The sequence below is a fragment of the Protopterus annectens genome, chromosome 7.part1, assembly GCF_019279795.1.
Source record: "Protopterus annectens isolate FY-2018-M chromosome 7.part1, PAN1.0, whole genome shotgun sequence".
Lineage (NCBI taxonomy): Eukaryota > Metazoa > Chordata > Ceratodontiformes > Protopteridae > Protopterus > Protopterus annectens.
Genome location: NC_056740.1, coordinates 68134860 through 68149546, shown reverse-complemented (window position 1 = coordinate 68149546; position 14687 = coordinate 68134860). Strand labels below are relative to the sequence as shown.

The 14687-nt window shown below is 36.4% G+C and overlaps 1 protein-coding gene and 1 non-coding gene across 2 annotated transcripts in view; both read left to right on the top strand.

Annotated features, from left to right (window-relative positions):
• Nucleotides 1-14687, top strand: part of FAM189A1 (family with sequence similarity 189 member A1) — a 2511558-nt gene that overhangs the window by 482463 nt on the left and 2014408 nt on the right. The gene's annotated exons all lie outside the window — the stretch shown is intronic.
• On the top strand, nucleotides 6018-6089 carry TRNAG-UCC. Its single transcript has one exon. It is a non-coding gene; the product is annotated as a tRNA-Gly (tRNA).

Here is a 14687-nt window from a genome sequence, read left to right as displayed (position 1 = left end):
AGATCCCTTCGATGCTTTGTAAGCTCTCTGTGAACCATGGCTTTTGCTGTAGCAGGCAACTAAGTAAATGTCAGGAAAATCCTACAAGGCCAGCTGAACTTTATTTGGGGTTAATCAAAGTCTCTTTAATTGATGGCAGATGTGTACCCAAGAAGACTGAATGTTGTAATTAAATCAAAAGGTGGTTCAACAAAGTATTAGTTTAAGGATGTGCACACACAACAAAGTATTAGTTTAAGGATGTGCACACACAACAAAGTATTAGTTTAAGGATGTGCACACACAACAAAGTATTAGTTTAAGGGTGTGCACCACTTATGCAACTAGAGTATTGTAGATTTTTTTATTTTTTATATTTTTTCCCCTAACAGATTTGTTTGTTTTTCAATTGAATTGTAGAGGTTATAGGTCACATTAAAAGTGGGAAAAGTTTTGAAATGATTTATTGTGGTCTCATTTTTTTATATCACAAAAACATGGCATTTTAACAGGGGTGTGTAAACTTTTTATATACACTGTAGACTGAAATACCAAAAAGCCGACATTTATAACACCGAGACCACGTAAACGAAAAGTCAATACCATGAACGTCCACAACACCGACCGTTAATACACTGACATACAGAACACCGACACTAACACAGCAAAACACACACCGAGCAAAGTGATATACTAAAGTTCAGTGTTTTAAAGCACTTAGTGAACATAGTTACAGTTCCCGCATCCTATCCATGGTGATTTCCCCTTTACTGTTGCACACCAAAGGAAGTAAACCAGTGATCAGATGAAACAACCATATGATGAATTAAACCAATGTTAAGGTAGATACGTACATGTCTGTAATGTTACGTTTTGCAGCTGTATACACCAGTAACAAATAGTAGTAGGTCATTTTTAAAAGGAAAAAATGTACGTTTTCTTGCTGAATCCATTACATACGTTCCTGCTCTCTAAAAGACATACAGCCACTGTAGTGCAATCTCAGAGTTGGTATATTTAATTAGGGGGGGTGTGGGGGTCAATGCCTCCCACTTTGTAATGTTTTATGTGGTTTGTTGTGTTTTGTTGGTCCACCAAAATGTCTATATTTATTTTGTCTGGTATTGTTTAAGTCAGAAACATGTCATGCAATAGTGTATTGACTGCTGTGAATGCTATACTAGCAGGAATTGATGTTTAAACACTGCACAGCTGAGCGGCGCAGTATGATTAGCTGAGTTGGGACTTTAAAATTGCCAGTGATGGTTATATGATGATTCACTCGTGTGGACTTTTGTGGTATTGACTTTTCATTTATATGGTCTTGGTGTTACAAATGTCGGCTTTTTGGTATTTTGGTCTACTGAAGTAGACCCATATATATATATATGGGTCTACTTCTATTCGCTGACATCCCATTTCACTGAAACTCATTTCGCTGACAGCTCATTTCATAGACAAACTTTCTAGGTGGGGGGCTTTGCCCCCCACACCCCCCTAATGTGGAGGGCTGTGCCCCCCACACACCCCGAACTATATATTACAACTCCACAGTCGCACAACAGTGGGGAGGGGGACAAATCCCAGGTTTTTGCCCTGATTACTTTTGTCTATGAAATGGGGCTGTCAGCGAAATGGGTTTCAGTGAAATGGGATGTCAGCGAATAGAAGTAGACCCATATATATATATATATATATATATATATATATATATATATATATATATGGGTCTACTTTGTTTGATAGAAAGCACATTACACTGAAACTCATTTAGCAGAAGTCTCATTTCACTGAAATTCAATTCCCTGAGCACAATTCACTGAAAGCTCACTTCACTGAAAACTCATTTAACTGAAACTCATTTCATCTAAACAGGTATATGCCCTGTTCCCCACTGTAGTGTGACCCTGGAGTTAGTATATATAGTAAGGGGGGTGTGGGTAGCACAGCCCCTCATATTGGGGGGGTGGCGTAGCCCCCCACCTATTTGAAACATCGTAAATCATAAACATGCATACTTACAATTCGAATGAATAACTCTTTTCAGAAGATATTATATATCAAAACTATGTGGGGGGCTGTGCCCCCTACACCCTCCCTTACTATATATACTAACTCCAGGGTCACACTACAGTGGGGAACAGGGCATATACTTTTCGATGAAATGAGTTTCAGTCAAATGAGTTTTCAGTGAAGTGAGTTTTCAGTGAATTGTATTCATGGAATTGAATTTCAGTGAAATGAGACTTTTATCAAATGAGTTTCAGTGAAATGTGCTTTCTATCAAATAAAGTAGACCCATAGGATTTATCTGGATTTTCAGGTAAGTATTGTTTGTGTAAGGGTATTGGCTAGGGATTTTAGTGTGTGTGAGTGTGTGTACTGGTGTTTTTTTTTTTATGTGTTTGTGTGTTTAGTGTGACCTCGGAGTTAGTATATATATAAGTAGGGGAGTATGGGGGGGCTTGCCTTCCACATGGCGGGTGCAGGGGTGCTTGCCCCCCTGCTTATAGGTAGGGTAGGTGTGTGTGTATGTGTGTGTGTGTTATGTTGTGTTTGTGTGTGTTGTTTTATTTGTGTTAGTGTAGTTAGGTAGGTGTATGTGTGTTTGTGTGTATGGTCACGATTGTGCTATTCACGGTTTTGGGTGTTCGACTATTCAGTCTCGAAATACTGAAATTCGACATTTTAGTATTCAGAGATTGTATAGTTAATCTATATATCTATATATAAAATCTATCATTTCAGTGATTTTACAAACGAAGAATAGGTTTAAGGCAGACCAGAAGTTTTCCAGCTTGCATGAACTGAAGGATGTTTTTTTTGAAGACTGATAAAAAATATCTCTTCAGGAAATGTTGGGAATAGTTTCATGCTCAAAAATTACCATGGTCTGGTAAGTAACTGGACTGGACTAATAGACGTCAGGCAAATCTAATTTTCTTGATAGCTTCAGTACCCACAGCAGAAAATAAGACAAGGTTCACTTCGATCAATGAGCTTTCATCACCAGTCTCATAGCAGTTAATCCATGAGATCATTGGTCTCATAGCAGTTAATCCATGAGATCATTGGTCTCATAGCAGTTAATCCATGAGATCATTGGTCTCATAGCAGTTAATCCATGAGATCATTGGTCTCATAGCAGTTAATCCATGAGATCATTGCCCAGATTCCCAGTTGTCCCAAAGTGCAGTCTAGTTAAATGATGTCTGAAGAACTCAAACTGTGTGCCATAGGAAGCAGCTCATTAACCGCTCATACCCATAATGCTGTGTGCCAACTCCCAGCCAGTTTAAGATGGAACCATCTATATCACATGTTAACTTGTCAGCTAAATCAGCAGCAGAATATAAATTTGTAAAATTAATAATTATTTCCATTAACAGTTATGCTCCCCCTCCTCTTACTTATATGTACTAATTATGAAAGTATGCTATTATGGAGGAAAAGGGAAGAAATGAATCTAAAAGAGTATCATTTGTCTTCACGCATGACATCTACTGGAGATTGTAGTTGAAGACCCTTATCCATAGGGATAGTTCATCAAACAAACCCTGATTTCATAGCTCTTGATGACTTACTCATGAAAAATGAGTGACTACACCTCAAATATCTGAATCACGGATTGGATTTGATGCACCTCCTTCTACCTGCCCTAGTTGTTCAGACTGTTTCTCAGATACACATGAAATATGCTTTGCTATTCTGCAGTCAAGAACATTACAAAAGCAGATCTAAAACCTTCCCACAAAAAATCTGCAGCATCAGCAGCATAATGGTTAAGGTGATTGACTCACAGATACAAGGTACAGTGTTTGATTCTCACCTTTGTGAGGGAAATTGGCTAGGCTTAGAATGGCCCATTAAGGCAGCTAGCCTAGTAATTAGCTATATCAATAAGAGTGGCACAACAGGTAGCACACTCACCTTTCATGCATAAAGCTGTGGGTTCTATTCCCACTTATAAGTGTTGCATGTGCCAAGCAGCCTTTATCAAGGTTCAACAGGGTTCAGTGAATGGCTGAAAAATGGGTCTGTTAATGCCACAGACAAAATATAAAGGGCTAAAGTCACAAAATAAGCTGAAGTAAATAACAGTCACCAGTAAAGAGATCTAGAAAAGCAGCCACATTATGCTAAGGTTTAAGCATGCTTGGATTAAGCCTTGCAATGTCAAACTGCCATAGTAGTTGCTTATATACCCTGTTCTTCTCAGTTCCTTATTCTTATTCATAAATATGCTACCTCCTATGGCCAGAGCTAGACCAAAAAGGTTCTTTAAAATCACCAGACAGTGCACCGGGCAGGGATGTTATGCCAGATCATGCACAACAGCATCAGCTGACTAACACCAAGCAGAATCTCTACTGCCACACAAAACATAATAAAATATTGTGACCTGCATAAAAGGTTATAAAACACAGAATTAATTTCATGAAGGAAATTCATAGGTCACATAAAATTCTAGCATTTTAGGTTCATAGGTAGGTACTAGGCTATTGGCCCTAGGGCCTATATATGCCTAGCCAACAAGGTTCCCTGGCTTTCACCACCCATGGATCCTATTTACCCGAGCCCCTATCTAGCAGGGACACCAATGTGATGCCCAGGGTGAATTTCCTATTGCCCATCCACTCATCAAGATTTTTCTTGAAGAATGCTAGTGACAAACTTTGCTTGACATAGGAAGTTTGTTCCAGAGTTAAAACATATTTGGAGAGACATTTAATATGCATTAAAAACACATAAACAAGAAAACACTAGGAAAACCTAACTTAACCCTGTCAAGCTTGTTAGAAAATGCTAGAATGTGGCCACAGACTTGACCTATGGTGACAGGCTATAAGGGTACCAATTCACATCTTGTGGGGGGATCAGATCAGACCCAGGAAATTTTAGATACATCAACCTGACTTTTATTCAATGTAAACATCATGAAAAAGGTGGTAATGTAGCTTATCCAAAATTAGATAAAGAGCAGTGTGTAATTGTTAATGGGTGATCTTATGTTTTGTAACTTGTGCTATTCTTTGAAGAAGTAAGAGTAGCAATTGATGAAGGACTGACAGTACATACTGTTTATTTTGATGTTCCTAAGGCTCCTGACTTTTCCTCGTGACATTCTACTCAGTGTCTTCCAAGATAAGGAATATGTTTTCCATAACAATATGAAGCCATTCATTAACTTCCTTTAAAAAGTAATCTTGAAATGTATGTGGGAAGTTTAAAATATCAACATGGAGTAACAGTAATGAAGATTTTGGAAACGCCAGTAGGTAATATGCTTGAGAATCTAACCTGTGACCCTCTGAACATGAAGACTGTTTCAAAATGTGACGTTAAAATCTAAGTCCAGCAAAGAACAGCTAATAACCATCACCTTGAATCATGCATCAATTATCAATATAATAATTCAAATTTCTAGGCATTATTAATCAAGGTTTTTCCCTAGTAGTTGCCTGAGTGGGTGAGTTTTGATTTACAGCCTTTAGTATTTCACTGGAATTTAGATTCTGATGGTGTTTGAGTATCCCAGTAAAGCAATACATTCTTTCCAGTCTTACCAGTTTTGAATAATTATCTTAAGCTACAATAACAAAACTAGACTTATAACATGACATACAGTATTAAAACTGTAATTTCTGCATCTGATTGTAGTAAACATTTCAGTGATGAGTCATGTTTGATATATGTCAGATGTTTCCTTTAACATTAATTATTGTAGCTAGATATTTGATCCATGATCGTTTCTTGATTTGAGTTGCCTATGCTATAGGTGATGCATGTGAATCAGAAACTTTTACTTTAATGTGCCTGTTACTATTTGTGCTAACTCCCCTGTTATAACAGCGGGTGAACAAAATACCTAAACAAAGTTGTATTTACTGTAAGTGAAGATTTTGAGGCTAAGACTGCAAGTCCATTGATGCTGTCTGCATATTTTGTAAGGCAAATGGCCTTAGACAGTTTAATAGCTGAGGATTAAAAAGAATGAGCACTACTGAACCTAGATCACATCTACTAGGCCACATGTAGCATTGGTGGTATAGTGGTGAGCATAGCTGCCTTCCAAGCAGTTGACCCGGGTTCGATTCCCGGCCAATGCAAGAAAGCTGTACATTTAAGGGTTGGGAGGGTGGCGTAATGGTTAAGGTGTTTTCCTTACAAACACATGGTGCAGGGTTTGAGTCTCACAAGGGATAATTGGCTAGGCTTAAAATGGCTCGCAAAGGCAGTTAGCTTAGTACTAATCTATGAACCTATATGATTTGGTATATTCCTCCATCTAGAATACGTAACTCATAACAGTTGTCTGTGAAATACATGTTACACAGTAATATCTATCAGTACTTACACTGGTTGGTTGGCCAGATGATTAAGTTGTCAACACTGCTTAAATGTAGAATAGTGTTAAAGGCCTTTGTCAAGCTTAGGTTCAGTGTAAATATATGGGGCTAGATTCCAAAAACGTTGCTGTTAGTATAAGTCGGTGTAAGGCCTCTCTATAAGCAGGCTTACTCTGGGGGCTGGATTATAAAACTGGTCACTTATACAGAGAGCAAGTCTTTTGAAATTGGGCCCATGGTCTCCCTGGCCTACAATACCACCCTGTGACTCTTCAAAAAGCAACAGCAGTAAATTATGATTTAGCCACAGTAAAATCTTGGCTGGTTAAGGTCACCAATTCTGAAAATGTTACAAATGTTAACTTACTAACCATTATATACTTAAATAATCTGCTTAACAGCTTAGTAAAGTTGATTAGGCAGCAGTTTATGGGGTCAAACCCTCATCCCTCTTTGTAGACAGGTTTGTCATTAGCCTGTTCCACATCTGGAAATACATAGTTTTATTTTAACAATTGGCTTAGTAGAAGATGCCCATGAGAAAGTGATACTAATTAATTCCAGGCAAGAATCTTTATAGTAGATTATTAGGGCACATCGATATAAATATTATATTAGATGAAGTCAGTGGGATTTGATAAAAATCTCTGAAAACTGGTGTTTCTATATGTAGAAAAGGATAACATTGTATCATAAGACTGAAAATTGTAACCTAACAAAGTATATAATATGGACAATATTAAACATTTAAAGTAGATGAAATACAAGTAGGAATGTGGAGAATCAATAAATATAGTATTAGTATTATAAGTACAGCAATAAAAGACAAGAGTCATAAACATAAGTTAACTGTGTGGATAAAATGTGGAAAAATAGAAACAAGGAGAGACAACATCAAAGGTAATACGAGTATCACAAGAAATATGCACCAGGAATAAAACAGCTTTTCTGAAATAAAGATAGTGGGCAATAATTCTGAGGAACCATAAAACCTCCTTGTTGATAAGTGAAGAGTAAAAGTAGAAATGTTATTTTTGCGTTTTTTGCTGGGGGATTGGAAGGGAGTATTATACTATGAGTAGGATGTCGAGTATGTGCTATGTAAAAGTGCTTCAGGAAGACATTAGTCTGTCTAGGTTATAAATTTATTTATAGACCCTAGAATATGCATATGATACACAGGCGTAGGCTAGTTGTTGTTTTTAAATGAGCTGCAACTGGACTGAAAATTATTTTTAATTATATAAAACTCTTCTACAGGACTGGCACTTCAGTAATGGTTTACAGTGTGATAGAGGAAAGAAGTGGAATGGAAGCATGGTTCCCTTAAGTATCAAAATTACAATTGTCAACAACTGAAAATAGAGGACCTAAGTAAATGTAGCTCAGTTACTTCACAACAATTGCTTACCAAATTCTAGATGAAATCATATTAAGTAGTTTAGCACATTATAAAGAAAAAGAGCACAGAAACAACAGTTTTGGGATGCAGCTGGAAATGTTGTATATCTGTTTATTATTGTTGTTGATATTACTGTATCAGAAAGAAAGTGCATAAGAACTTAAATTATACTAATTAGCTATGGACTTAGAAAATAAGGTAAATGTAGAAGTAGACTGCTCTACTGTTATTGTGTCAGCATATTTTACTTCTAGCCTTTCTACTTGCAAGCTATTTAGTAATTACGTATTGGTCTATATCACAACGTCAAGCTTACAAAAGCTTACAAAAGTTCGATCTTTGTAATATTGAACCCTTATGTACGAAACCTAACAAAACCAAAAGCACAGAACAGAGATTGTTTTCCCAGGGAAAAAAAAATCGCTATTCTGTGAAAAAAAAAGTAACCTTAAACTTAAACTGAAGTGTGGGGCTTCACCACACCCCCCTACATAAATATACCAACTCCGAGATCGCACCACAGTGGAGGAAATAGCAAAGCCCCAAAAACAGCCTGCCGATTTTTTTCCTGGGAAAAAGTTAATGTGCCGTGGCTTTGCTATTTTCCACTTTCGGACTATAGGGTTCGATATTACAATGTTTGAACTTGTTTTAGTTCGACGTTGTAATATAGACCCATTATGTATTAGTGAAGTGATATGTAAAGGAAGTATAAAGGATAGAACAACATGTATAACAAAGCCAAATCTTTTATTCTTCCTTAAACAATCTTGTTTTAAGAAAAATTATAAAGGATTGCAAGGCTAGAGACTTTAATATGAATTCTATCAATTAATAAGTAACTCTATGGCATAGTGTTCCTGGAGTTGGTATATATGCGTAGCTGCAGTTAGTGGGTCAAGGCTCCTTCTAGCTGGGCCTTCATGAAAGTGAAGCTTCACCCTGGGAAAAAAAAATCATGTTTATGGTGCAACAGTATGTTCACTATTTCTGTATGCAAATTACATTTAATTTTTCAGAATTGCATAGGGCTGCCATTTTTCACTGAGGGTTAAACTGGACCAAAGCCACAACTCTCATAGACATTCTAACCCTGTCTTATCTAGTCCCCTTTCTGTTCCCAACCCCACACCCACCTACACACTCATTTTGTGATGTCACGTGTACGTCTGGGGAGAAGGAATGCCCTCTTTTCCTCATTCTGGACACAATTGAATCGCATTATCAATGCTTTTCTGATATTAAAAACAAAGCACAAACCAGAGCTGGAAATTTAACAAACTCTGACACTTTTTTAAAACATAATATCAGAGTCTGTACAGTGTTTTCCAGACTACTGAACAATCACTGTGATTTCTAGATTGTCTGGGGAAAAAAACAGATATATGGCAAACCTAGAATTCCGGGACCCAAGCTTTTGGGTCGCACATAATGATTAGGAAGCCGGGTACCTAATAACATATAAATGCTGGTTGTTTAAGGCTGCTGTACAGTAGCATCTACAAGTGTTTTAGATAGTGTAGAAATGCATCTAAATAAGACAAATGAAGCAGTTGCAGTACCATGCATGACAAGGGGCATGCAGATGTATTTTGGGGGGATACAGTAGAATGGGGAATCAATGAAAGTCATCCGTACTTTTTCAACTGTGATAAACTCCCACTGAACATTAGAAATCTGCCCCATACTCATAGCTTAATGAAGGTATTAAAAGAAACCCTACTAAATCCTAGGTCTATTTTTGCCAAAAGCCCAGCTTAACATCTTCCATTTACTAACTGTTTTTGTCTACTAACTACTTCTCCCTAGTCCACTCATCTTAAGTCCTCTAATTACCACTATATTCCCCTGATTACTGAGTCCTACTTCTCTACACCTTGCTTCTTTAACTTATGTCTGTCTATTAACCCCCTTTTGCTACCTTTCACATCTTCTTCCCCATTTACTGAGACCCACCTCATATCAAACTACATACTTATAATGACATCTGTTAAGCGTTTAATCTTTTAGGTGTAGTCTATGTATTGAAAAAAACTGCTGTGATTGTTGTTATTCTCTCTTATGCCACTGTTTTAGTAACTTATTTTGTATTTGTGTCTGTATGGAGTCCCCCACCCCCACCCAGGGCCTCTGCTGAAAATGGGCAACCACTCAGTCGGACATACCCGGTTAACAAATGTCAAAATAAATAAATAATAAAGTGGCCAAGTATAAACGGAATCATGAAATGGGCTATAAAAATCAGTCAAATTCGGTAGCATTGATATATAAAATATTAAATACCTAGAATATGAGACTCCTGCAAAGAATAACAGCACCACAAAGAAATCCTTGGTGGACTAACTATAAGAAATACATCACAAGCCCAGACAGCTCTGTTATAAAAGGTTATCTAACACAGAATCTGTATAATCCGAACCAAAGTAACTTGCAAAGTGGTGCATCAAAACACAAACAAATGTGCAAAACAATAACAAGTGATGATTATTAAAGATTATGAAATTAAGAAACAGCTGAAGGATTGAGCTGTGACCTAAACTCTATTACTATTACAAGCCAGCCTGAACAATCATTGACAACTTGAAAGGAACTGCAAGTCTGGTCCCAGCCTGAAAATTCAAATCCCTCCTAGACCGTGGTGTTATTTGTCACCTCTGCCTTATAGGCCTAGATATAGGGTGTCCTTTCTGCCAGTATCAAAGCATCAGTGTTAATTTCATACCCCTTATACACACATACTCCTACATGGAAAGTGATCCTCTAGTTTTCTTTATTTAAAAAAGTTAACAAAAGAAACTCATCAGTACTTCCAAACTGAAAACTACTATCCACTTCATACTACCCTCCCTCTCAGGATAGCTTCATCTCTCAACTTCCAAAATATACTGTTGTGCCCACGCCTCACTGCAGATATGTCCTTGTACCACATTTTTCTTCCAGTGAAATGCAAAAACCCTAGCCTTTTTGTATATTAAAATAAATAATGGTATTTTCTAATAAGTTCACAGTAGGTTTGCTGCCTGCCTCTATGACTCCCACCTCTTGAACCATGAAATTGTAATTGTGCAGTTCTTTCCAAACATGCCATTTCATATTCAGTGTGAGATATGCCATTTTGGACATAACTGAGTAATTACTTTTGCATAGTTAATAAGGTGGAAACATATAGTTAGTATGTTGAAATTATGGTGTAAGGCACCTTAGGAAACAGTGAAGCTACTGGTGTTTCATCAGCTTAAGAGGGCACTCCAAAAATAACAAAAGTCATGTTGTTCTTTTTTTTCTACTATTAAGTCAGGCAAAGACCCTTAATTTTAACATTTCATAATTTGCAACCATCTATGCAATATGCAGCTGCTATTGCTCAAATGTCAGAAAATAAAATTTCACAGTTGGGTTACACTTTTTTACAATGGCAGGTATGCAGTAAATGAGATGAAGAATTTAAATTTGGTATGAAAATTTTACAAAATGGTGAAATTATCATTTTTTTTATTTCACTACATCAAAGACCCATACTCATTGAGTAAAGACAACATTTTAAATGTGGCACAGACCCACCCCAGCAACTGCTGTGGGATGTGTAGAGCTACAGTACTGGGGAGGTTATGATGGAGGAGTCATATCTGCCTTGCATGGAGGAGGCCATATATCCTTTCCTATAAAACAGAGGGTCAGAATGACAGATGAGACATACAGGGGCCATTCCGCCCAACTTAGTAATGGCTGCTAGCCCTAACCCTAATACTGCTCCTTCCCCAAACCATAACCCTTTACCTTACTTTAATAAAATATTTCCAGCAGTACTTCCACTGTTCAGATAAATTTGAGGGTAGTGTTATTGGGGGTTTAGTGTCAAACTTGATTGAGGAAATACTTTTCCTCTCTCAATCTTTTGTAACTATGATATTTAGGACATTCAGTATTCTTTGTGTTCGTTCGAGCATCTTAATGCTAATATTTCATCAATACATTAATAATGTTGAAATACTTTGAGGAGAACCACATATATTTATATCTATATCTATATCTGTGTCTCCTTCTGTTTGTCGAAAACATACTTTATCAACAAACAGAAGGTCGAACCCACTTAAGCAAAAGTGCACTACATCAGGTGTACTTTCACGAAAGACGATTCGCCGAAGCACGTTACAGTAAGGAAATATATCCTTTTCCCCACTGTAGTGCGATCTCAGAGTTAGTATATTTAAGTAGGGGGTGGGGGTGCAAGGGGACTTGCTCCCCTGCAAAACAGTGTTTAGAATAGTTTTTTAGTTTTTATTTTTCCAATTTGGTGAATTGGCTTTCGTGAAAGTGCACTTTTGCGGAAGTGGGGTTTTACATTTCTTTTTTGAGATTGTGAAATTTTGATAAAGAAAAGTAGATCCCTATATCTATATCTCTATAAACATAATTGTATTTTCTTATATGGATACCATACATTTGGTAGTACAGTCATTTAGTAGAATTACAACTGGTTGATCAAAATTAGTAGAAATCACATTTTACAACCAATCAAATTTAATTACCAATTAAGCATTATAAATTTCTTAAACAGACAAATTCATTCATAAAACCATTATGTTACACAATTTTATGTGATAAAATTCCTTCATTTTAAAACATAAATATAATCCATCTAGACTGAATGCAGATACAACTCTTGATTTTAATATGGCTGTCAGCATTACACCTATTTTAAAAGAAAAACAAATGAAATTATAATTATAGTTGGTTTAATACATCTCATTTAGTGTAAAGAATTTATATTTATGGTTGGCTTGTCTTTGGTTTTTAAAAAAAGTTTTGATTGATGTAATCTGCATTTAGATCACACCGAGGAAGGGATTTGTACCTAAAAGCTTTGTGTATTGTGTCTGAAGTAATGTTTTTGCTATTAAATTTATTTGCTTTTCTACATCGCTAGCCCAGCTACTTTGGAAGTTTTGCTGTTCTTGCTTTTGACTACATTCACACGAGGTTCGCTCTTTTTTTACTGATCAAAGTTCATTAGCATTTAAAATAAATAGACTCGTAGAGATATAGATATAGATATATAGACATGGATGTTTATTTATTTATTTACTGACATTTGATTACCAGTAAAGTCCTACTGGGTAGGAACCAATTTCAGAGGAAGTCTGGGAAGAAAGGCTCCAAAGTATTACAAAACATCTTAACAGCAATAATTTTATAATCTTCAAAAATAAGACCAAAACATCTACAGTTTAAATAATTATACCGAATTAGACATAATATCTAAACATTGGTTAAGAAAGGATACAAGTTATATGGCAACCATTTAATTTTTAGAAATTTTTTAGCAAGTTTATAGAAAAATTAAAGGTAAGTTAGTATAATACAAGCAGGAATGTCAATATGAAGTGAAAGAAAAGCAGGCTTATGGTACACTTAGAGAGAAAGGGGAGAAACATTGATAGAAGTAAGGAAGTGAGGAAAGAAGGGAGTGTAAGGTATGAGTAGGTATTTGTTCACATTTAGGGATAAGGTTTATCTTGGCATTGAAGAAGAACAGAGACAGCTTTTGGCTAGGAAATCTTTCAGAATGGTTTTGAAGGATGGAAGGAAGGTATTGACCTAATGGATGCAGGTGTGGAATTCTAGGCCTTAAAAACCTGGTATGAGTATAGGCAATGCCCAGCAGATTTAATAGGTTTGAGGACAGATAGGAGTTTTTGGTCACTGGATCATAATGACCAACTGGGAACATAGTTGTGTATAATGTTATTTAGAGCTGGACAAACAGTTAGAGGCTGGATAATTTTATAGGTGGTAAGAATTTGTGTATATGTTAGTCGATGGGGAAGTTCTAACCAATTTTGGCTTTATAATGCTATACAGTGGAGATTTTAAAAGGGTATTTGCTGCAAATTTAGCAAATTCGTTACATCATTGTTCAAGTTTTGATTTTCTTAATGCATGAAGGTTAGTAAGGATGGGAGTGCCATAAAAATGTGTGGAGGAGATAAGTAGTGGCACATGTTGTTTTAATTGCATTGTTGAGAAAGTTTTAGGCTCTGTAAAGTATCCCTGGTTTATGATGAGGTTTTCGTATGCAATTTTGTATATGTAGGTTGAATTTAATATTATCATCCAATATCATCTCTAATAATTTGCTATGTCAAGTGACTTCATTGGCTGTATTATCAAGAGCCAGAGGACTTGAAATTTTGTCTTTTCATGAGAGGGGAAAAAAGTAGCAGTTTTTTTAAGGGTTGAGCTTCATTTATGAGTTACAAAACCATGCTTCAGTGGCTGTTAAAGCTTCCTGAGTAATTTTATGGAGGTGTGCTATGTTGTCAGATATGCAAATGATTGTGGAATCATTTGCATACTGTATTAGGGAGGCCTGTAGTATGAATTTGTGGAGGGTACAGATGACAATGTTAAAGAGAAGAGGACCAAGGATATAGCCTTGTGGGATGATGGCAATGACTGGGAGGTATGGAGATTGCCTGGAGTGCCATTTTACTGATTAATACCTATTGGATAGATAGCTTTGGAACCACAGAAGTTTTGGCTGAGAGACAACTTATGAGGATATTTAAAGCAGAAGTTTGCTGTGACAAACTGCGTTCAAGGCTTTAGACTAGTCTAGAAATAAGGAGGAGACTAGTTTGCTGTTATCTATATCTTTATCCACAGTACAAATATACTTTAGAAGTGCAGTGTTAGTACTATGCGAAGGACAGAAGCCATGTTGTGCAGGTTATAGGAGTTCTTCCTGCAGGAGATGGCTTAGCAATTATTTTTTTAATTCATTTTTTAAGTATTTTGGAGAGGGGATATAATATTGCTATAAGTTTAAAGTTAGATACGTCTGTTGAATTTCCTCCTTTGTGTAGAGGGATAATATGTGACTTTTTCCACAGAGAGAGGGGGCACATAGGATTCCTGGACTAACTATTTATAAGGATTGAGACAGGATGATCAAT